This window comes from Mastomys coucha, unplaced genomic scaffold, assembly GCF_008632895.1.
Source record: "Mastomys coucha isolate ucsf_1 unplaced genomic scaffold, UCSF_Mcou_1 pScaffold15, whole genome shotgun sequence".
NCBI lineage: Eukaryota > Metazoa > Chordata > Mammalia > Rodentia > Muridae > Mastomys > Mastomys coucha.
In genome coordinates, this window is record NW_022196897.1 from 108,856,327 (window position 1) to 108,866,219 (window position 9,893).

The window sequence follows — 9,893 nt, forward strand, 5'->3', positions numbered from 1 at the left end:
AGAGAGAGAGAGAGAGAGAGAGACAGAAAGAGAATATATTTCATTTGACTGTATTGTTTCTCTCTATGAGAACTAGAAAAATAAATTCAATAGGATATCAGTGAAGTGACCCAAAAAGCAACTGGAAAAAAAAAACCCGAATAGAAATTTCACCAAAGTGAAATACAAATGCTACACAAGTACATGACAATGTGATCAACACTACATTCAAATTGGGAAAAAAAAAGACTGTAATGGGCCATCATTTCAAACATTAGTAGGATTATTATTTTAAATTTATAATAAGTGTTGGGGGTAGAAAAAAAACCTATGTATATAATTGGCAGAAACATCAATTAGCATTTTGGTCCAATTTGACAAACTTGTGAAATTTATGTATAAATCTGAATATTTACTTATTTTTTTGCAGTCACAGAAATAGTAAAAATAGAAAGCATATCATTACTATTGGTAAAGATAAGCAAAACAATAATATAAGCTGGATGTCTCAGAAAGAGATTTAATTATAAGCTGACAGTCTATAACAAAAGTTGTTCTCATGGCTAAAAGAGAAATAATGGGATTTCCATGAGTAACATGGGAAGACATCTATTGTTTAAAAACAACACTGTGAAACTGTATTCTTTCTCAACCAGAGCTTCTGCCAAAGTGACACTTGTAGCAAGAGTTGGGTGACTGTTGTATAGAAAAGAGTTGAAGTCTGAGACTGTAAAAGTGTGATGGGCAGTTTTGCATAGGAAATAGTGAAGCATGAGCTGGCGCTGCCTAAGGCTTTTCCAAAGAGGAGGAGACACATCTATTTGGCAGCAACATCACAGATCCTGGGGACTTGGATGGAATAAAGCTGGGGAAGGGAGACAATAAATAAATGTAATTGAAAAACCCACTTACTCTCAGGTGGATCATGGGTACAAGGAAACCATGATGGTGGCATTCATAGTTTTAAGTATACTTGAATACTTACTGTGAGCCAGGCAGTAATGCTAACAAAGGAAAATAAACCTTTTCAAAAAAGAGAAAAAACGCAGCTGAGTATAAATTTGGAATTGAAATGCCAAACTCTCCAAAGGTCATTTTACATCAATAGTAAAGGGATTTATTTTCCTTCTAGTTTGTGGTTTTTAGGCCTATATTATCTGGATATTTGGAACACTATAAAATGCCCATTGATGTACCATATACTATACAGTTTGAAGGAGAAAACTGTAACCTTGTAGAATGTATTCTGAAGTTAGAATATTTTCTGTTATTAACACATATGACTGTATGCTCACTGTTGAATAGCCATACTCACATCCATAATACCCTGGTCAAACCCATCTACTCTTTCTGTGCAACCCCACTCCCTGTCCCTAGTGTCCAGGAGACACTGCCCCTCTATTGCCCTCTTACTTTAGCTTCCAGATATGGGAAAGAATCTGCAACATGTATCTTCACCTTTCTTATTGCAGCGCCTTCCAACTCCTTCTTGATTCACTGCAGAAGACAGAATTTTAGTAGCCTTATGGTTGAGCAATATTCCACCATGTGTCTAGGTTACAATTTCTTTTTGAACTTATTTGTTGATAGCATCTAGGATGAGTCTATACCTTTTTTCCCTCCTTCCTCACCCCTGATTCTATATCTTAGATATGATAAATACCCACAGCAAGTAGGGCTTGCTAGTACCCCAAATCATAGTTTACGTAAGTCATAAGGCCAACACCAAAATTTTATCAGCTCTCAGATGTGATTTATGAAAGACATATCCTGTGGCAGGACAGTTGGTGTCTTTCTGCAAACAATCTTATATGAGATTCCATTATTAACAAATAAGAAAGCATTCAAGCCCTCATATAGTTGTGATAGGGAGTATTAAATCCTTGCCCAGAAGACATGCCACTTCTAGGTACTATAAATCACAGTGCCTGACTCTATCAGGTGACTAAATGTTCTTTTCCAAGTATGGCAGCAGACTGATTGATTCCCACAGATATCATTGCTTCCTGCCTGAACAGTGAGTAGTGACAGTGTTCAGGTTAGCTTTACTGTGATAGGGTACATGCTGAGGAAGCCATGTGTAACCCTTATTTTTACTACCTTTGCTATTACACCCAAAAACCCACTGTGTAAGCGATCAGAGCCATGTGGCACGACCTCTATCTATTGGTAGTTTGTACCTTTTTTATATTGACAGGTGACCATTTTAACCCTAAATGTATCCTTACACCTCATTCTTTCTCATATTGACATTCTCATCACTAGAAATACTGGTCTTGGATCTTCCTAATTTCTTCCCTTTGGATCCTGACACTTAGATACTCTTCTGAGTGGAACTGTAGTGTGGCCACAGTCTACTATGGACTAATATCAATAGACAGATCCATATCATCAATGGATCTGAGGTATGTCCTTTCTTTGTATGCTAGCTGGCCATAAGTAAAGCCCAATGGCACCATAAATGTCAGTTAAGTAAATGCTCCAGCAATTGAAGTAAAGGACACCTGTATCTAGGTATTATGTGAACCTCTCTTGGAGATAAATGAATAAATGACTGTTAACCATGAACACACCATCAATGGCAGAGTGAAGAAAAGACTCTTGTTGTACAAATGGGTTTAATTAAGGTTACTCATGGGAACACTAATGAGGAGCTACTTGCATATGGGAAGCTCTGATCTCCTCATCTCTGTGAGCATGGAGATATTTTCTTTGGAGCAGACAGATCATGAGAACCCTTACCTGTAGTCTCATACTGTGTCTCATGTGCCACTCATGTCCCCAGGTACCATTTGAGGTCTTTGTAGATCATCTTGAATGCCCATGAGTACTCTGGTGCTTCTGGAATATTAATGGGTCAGTCTTGTGAGGGTCTTTATCTGGGTAATCAGTTGTTCTGGTATTAAAAGAAAGCAAGGGCCACACTGTATCTGGAAGATGCTTTTCCACAATCACAGAGCACCTCTATGGAAACCATATTTGTTTCCCTAGGATTCAGAATATCATGTCGTGAATACATGATGGGCTGTTGTCCAATATTAGTACATTCTAGCCATAAAAATACTCATATTATGACAAATACTTGGAAGATGGTCACTCAGTGTTTGTGTGAGGCTACACTGAAAATTAACAGCCTTTTACTGCATTAGACATGAGTTGAAAGAACATCTCATTGTGGTATAGACACTCTGTCAAAGAAGAAATAAGTCCTCTAACATAGACTTTTTCATTGTGATAGCAGGTACAATGTTACAATAAATTTTGCAATATATTATCCTTTATGCTGGAGCAATGTCTGAATATGTCTCAAGCCTCAGAATTCCATATTTTCTCAGGTCCTGTGAGAAGCAGACATGTAAAAGTTATAAGAGATTTGTTAGGGTGATGCCAGTGCAAGAACAGCCCACAGACTGTGATGCATCTCTGATGCTCGGGACACAAGAAAAGCAATCAAGAGGGATGAGGCAGGGCTCTAAGACTGCAGCACACATCTTAAAAGCTCTGTCTTGACTTAAGAACATTATGACTCAAATTAAGCAGTGAAGCAGTCAGAGCACATCATGTACAGATACTCTGGCATTTGTACTTTTGTAGTGGTCAGTTAAAAAGAATGTTGTGGGGAAACATGGTCTTGACCCAGATGCGCTGGTAGAACTAGATGGGGGTTGTTGGGATGTTGGTCCTTTGATAAAATCTGATTTCTTAAAGGAATTCTGAATGCCATACTCAAATTACTTTTTAAAAATGTTTAAATATTCATCAATCTCTTTGAATTTCTTGGAAATTATTTTCCATTTTCTAGCTTGCTTGGACCTTAGCAGATCATATAGTGTATATGCTATTACAATGGTGATAGGGCTAATTTTATGTGCCATCAATATGCAGAGCTTTTGTAATGACCTGAAAGGTACTGAGGCGATCTAATTTCCCTTGTTTTACATTATGACGGAAAGAGGAGAGACAAGATAGTGAAAATGTATTATTATTTGATACAGGTATATAATAAAAAGTATTTTTGACTCTCCTTTCCGATGAGGTTCAAAATGAATACATTGAGGAAACCAATAGCTACTAAAAATGAAAGGCTGTATTTATCTGCTGTAGCAAAGATGTTTTCTTCAGCACAGCATCTATAATTAGGGCAATCATTTGTTAAGTTTACTACAATCTATCACCATCTGCCATACCAGTCTGTTTGGTGCGGGGCCATACTAATGAATTAAGCAGGAACATGGTGCAGACCACCAAGCTGATATCCTCTGATTCTTTAAGGATTGCACTATTCTCTATGGGTCCAGCTGGATTGTGATATGGAATATAATTTAGTGTGTTTACAAGGGAGATGGAATTTCAATTGCTTCCATCCAGCCCATTTTGTTATAAAGGCTCTTATACTCTATGTAGTGAGACATGAACTAGAGGTATACTTAGTTCCTAAGTTATACATATCTCATTCAAGGACAAGAGAAGTGAACGTAGACTGATGGCCCAGGAGGATCAATGTGAAATAAACATAAGTATACCCAGTCCAGAACTCCATTTAATCATGCATTTTCTATTCTGCATTCATGTAATTGAACAAGATTAGTATTGCAGAACTCCTGGTAACCTTATAGTTTATGTGCTGTGATTACTAGTCACCATAAGAAAGGAACTTTGCTATTTGCTCAGTGTCTCATGAGTAAATGGATGCAGGTTCCTTTGTTTGTAGTTTGGTGGAATATTTTTAACATATGTATTCTCCTTAATTGGTGAGCTCCATCTGAGAACTGGTGAAAATATGGAAAATGGGTTGTATCAACTGATAACAACCCTCTGTTTTCCATTTTAAAACTGTTCAATTGTATGAGTATTGAAATACTGTGATCAAATTTCTCATAGATTTTCTCCTATAAATTTCAGTCTCTTAGCCACAAGGAAGATCACTGTGAGTTAGGAACCCCTAGTGTCAAAACATTCACACAACTTACCACTGTAACCCTGGTCATTTCCCTGCTGGTGATTAGGGTTATAATATGGACTATGCTGTTCTAACTAAGGGTGATCAGTTGCCTTGCTAGGTTGGGCCCTTCCTAGTGCTTTAGTGAGGACAGTACCCTCTGGGTCCTCCTAGTACCCACAGTCAGCTGGTTATTTTTGGGTTTCCTGTGGTTAATTCATTTTTTCTTGAATCTTTACTCCTTAATTTATCTACTAAAGCAGTTTTGCTTCATTAAAAAAAAAACCCTTAAAGAAACCTATAAAAAACACAAGCAAATAGTTGAAGGAAACAAATAAAATAGTTCAAGACCTGAAAATGGAAATAGATTCAATAAAGAAAAAAATAACCTGATGGAAATCTGGGAATTACAATTTTAGGAAATCAAACAGGAAACTCAGAGGCAAGCTTCATCAATAGACTATAAGAGATGGAAAGGATAATCTTAGGCATTGAAGACAATGATAGAAGAAATGAACATCTAGGTCAAAGAAAATACTAAACTAAAAAAGTCCTGGCACAAAGCATCCAGGAAATCTGGGACACTGTGAAAGGAGAAAATATAAGGAAGGAAGGGGAAGAAACTCAGGTCAAAGATGCAGAAATATCTCAACAAAATTATAGATGAAAATTACCCTAGTCTAAAGAAGGAGAATCCCATTAAGGTACAAGAAGCACACAGAACACCAAATCAAATGAACCAGAAAAAAATTCCATTGACACATAATAATAAAAACAATAAATGGGCTGTAGAGAACAAACAAAAGAATATTAAAAACTGCAAAGGAAAAGAGAAAGACCAAGAAAGAAATATTATTTTCTTTTCTTTTTTTCTTTTTTTTTTCTTTTGGAGGGGAGCCTGGGAAAGGAGATATTGTATGGCATGTACATAAAGAAAACATCTAATAAAAAAAGTAAAAAATAAGTGTTTTTGCCCAAGCCTTTTTATATCCTTAAAATAAATAGTAATTTTTAAAAAGATACAAAACCAGATCTATTAGAAAAACACTTGAAATCTCAATAGAGACTCTGAAAGCCAAAAAGGCCTAAACAGTCATACAAAATCTAAGAGATCACAGATGTGAGCCCAGAATACTGTACTTGAAAAAACCTTTGATCCCAATAGATGAAGAAAATAAGATATTACATGGGGAGAAACAAATTTAAGCATTATCTATCTAAAAACTCAGTTTATATAAAAAGTGCTAGAACGGAAATCTCCAATCTAAAGAGGTTAAACATTATAGGAAACATGAGGAATAAATAATTCTAGAGCAGCAAATCAAAAAAAGTGACACACACACACACACCACCACCACCACCATCACAACAACAACAACAATAACAACCAACAACATCAGCAATAAAATAACAAGAATCAGCAAACACTGCTCATTGATATCTCTCAATACCAATGGTCTCAATTTCTACAATACAAAGAAGCAGATTAACAGAATGGATACAAAAACAGGATCCATCCTTCTGTAGCATCCAAAAAGCACTCTATAACATCGAGAATAGACATCACCTCAGATAAAAGGATGGAAAAACAAGTTCCAAGAAAAATTATTAAGAAGCAGGTACATCCATTTTAAAATGATATGGTAGACTTCAAACCAAAACTAATTAAAAGAAATAGGAAAGGACAAAATGAAAATCTACCTAGAGGACATTTCAATTCTTAACATCTATGTACCAAATACAAGAGCATTGAAGTTAATAAAAGAAACATTATTATAGCTTATATCATACATTTACCTTTACACACTAAAAGTAGGAGACTTCAATGCTACATGCTCTCTGATAGACAGATCCAGACAAAAACTAATCAGAGAAATGCTTGAGTAAGTTATTTTATAAGCCAAATAGACCTAATAGATATCTACAATACATTTCACCCAAGCACAAAAGAAGTTACCTTCTTCTCAGCACCTCATGGAACTTTCTCTAGAATTAGCCACATATTCAGGCATAAAGCAAGTCTCAACAGATACAGGGAAATTGAAATAACGTCCCACATCCTGTGTAACCTCCATGTCAGGTAAACATGGGTGTCAATGACAACAGGAACAACAAAAAGCTTACAAACTCATGAAAACTGAACAACTCACATGTGAATAAAAATGGGTCAAGATAGAAATTAATAATTAGAAGATTTTCTAAAATTGAATGAAAATTAATATGCAACAATTTCCAGACTTATAGGACACAATGAAGGCTGTTTAAAGAGGCAAGTTCATAGGACCAAGTGCCTACCTGAAAGATTTGGAAAGATCTCATACTAGCAACTTAAAAACACACCTGAAAGTCCTAGAACAGAAGAAATCACACTCAAAAAGTATAGAGTGTAAGAAGTAATCAAACTCGGGGATAAAATTAATAAAACAAACAAATTGACAATAAAAAAATTAGGAAGAATCAATACACAAAGAGTTGGTCCTTTGAGAAAAATCAGTAAGATTGGGAAACTCTTATCTAAATTAGCTAGAAGTCAGAGAAAGAATATCCAAATTAACAAAATTAGAGTTAAAAGGGGGGTCATAATGACAGATATTAATAAAATACAGAGAGTCATAAGGAAACAATTTAAAAATCTGCATTCCACAAAAAAAAATCTAAAAGAAATGGATAATTATTTTGATATATACCACTTGTCAAAATTAAATAAAAATCAGACAAGCAGGTCTAAGGCAGGACCAGCCAGGAGCACACAGGCCCTAGAAGCAGCAGAGCAGCTGGGACAGGGTCCTTCTTGCCTCCATCAATACTCAGAAGGTGGGGCTGTGCCACAGACCTCTGTGTACCATTCCTGCCAGGAAAAAGCTTGTCTCCAGGGAGTGCTCTGACCTCTGGACTCATGTGAGATTGCCATTTTCTCTCTGGTGATTGTCCAAGGTGGAGCCAACCAGGAGGCATAGGCTGCAATAGCTGAAGAGTAGTTAGGACAGGATCCTTCCTGCTACCTCTGCACCCAGGAACTACGGCTCATCTTCAGCAGTCTGTGCAGAGGTCTTACCAGGAGAAGCTGCTCACCCATGAGTGCTGACACAGGCTTATAGACCCACAGGAGGAACAAGCTCCAGCCAGAGACAGCAAGAACATCTAATACCAGATATTACCAGATGGCAAAAGGCAAACGCAAGAATCTTACCAACAGAAACCAAGACTACTAGGCATCATCAGAACCCAGTTCTCCCACCACAGTAAGTCCTGAATACCCCTACACACCAGAAAAGCAAGATTCGGATATAAAATCATATTTCATGATGCTGATAGAGAATGTTAAGGACTTAAATAACTACCTTAAAGAAATACAGGAGAACACAAGTAAACAGGTACAAGTCCTTAAAGAGGAATCACAAAAATCCCTTAAAGGATTACAGGAAAACAGAACCAAACAGGTGAAGGAATTGAACAAAACCATCCAGGATCTAAAAATGGAAGTAGAAACAATTAAGAAATCAAAAAGGGAGACAACTCTGGAGATAGAAAACCTTGGAAAGAAGTCAGGAGCCATATATGCATGCATCACCATCAGAATATAAGAAATATAAGAGAATTTCAGGTGCAGAAGATACCATAGAAACAATGCAACAGTCAAAGAAAACACAAAATGCAGAAAGATCTTCACCCAAAACATCCAGGAAATCCAGGACACAGTGAGAAGGCCAAATCTAAGGATAATAGGTATTGGAGAGAGTGAAGATTTCCTACTTAAAGTGCCAGTAAATATCTTCAACAAAATTATAGGATAAAACTTCCCTAACTTAAAGAAAGAGATGCCCATGAACATAGAAGAAGCCTACAGAACTCTAAATAGTTTGGATCAGAAAAGAAATTCATCCCATCACATAATAATCAAAGCACCAAATACACAAAACAAACAAAGAATATTAAAAGCAGTAAGGAAAGAAGTTCAAGTAACATATAAAGGCAGACCTATTAGAATTACTCCAGACTTCTCAACAGAGACTAATAAAGCCAAAAGATCCTGTACTAATGTCATACAGACCCTAAGAGAACACAAATGCCAGCCCAGGCTATATACCCAGCAAAACTCTCAATTACCATAGATGGAGAAACCAAGGTATTCCATGACAAAACCAAATTTCCACAATATCTTTCCACAAATCCAGCCCTTCAAAGGATAATAAATGGAAAACTCCAACACAAGGAGGGAAATTACACCCTAGAAAAAGCAAGAAAGTAGTATTTCTGAGTAAAAAAAACTGAAAGAAGATAGTCAAATGAACAAATTCCAACTCTAACAACAAAAATAACAGGAAGCAACAATTACTTTTCCTTAATATCTATTAATATCAATGGACTCAATTCCCCAATAAAAAAGACATAGACTAACAGACTGGTTACATAAACAGGACCCAACATTTTGCTTCATACAGGAAACCCACCTCAGTGACAAAGTCAGACAATACCTCAGAATAAAAGGCTGGAAAACAATTTTCCAAGCAAATGGTCCCAAGAAGCAAGCTGGAATAACCATTCTAATATTGAATAAAATTGACTTTCAACCTAAAGTAATCAAAAAAGATAAGGATAGCACTTCATACACATCAAAGGTGAAATCGACCAAGATGAACTCTCAATTCTGAACATCAATGCTCCAAATGCAAGGGCATCTACATTCATAAAAGAAACTTCAGTGAAGCTCAAAGCAGGCATTGCATCCCATACAATAATAGTGGCAGACTTCAACACCCCACTCTCTGCAATGTACAGATCATGGAATGAGAAACTAAAGAGAGTGAAACTAACAGAAGTTATGAACCAAATGGATTTAGCAGATATCTATGGAACAGTTCATCCTAAAAAATAGAATATACCTTCTTCTCAGCACCTCATGATACCTTCTCCAAAATTGACCATATAATCTGTCACAAAACAGACCTCAACAGATACAAGAAGATTGAAATAA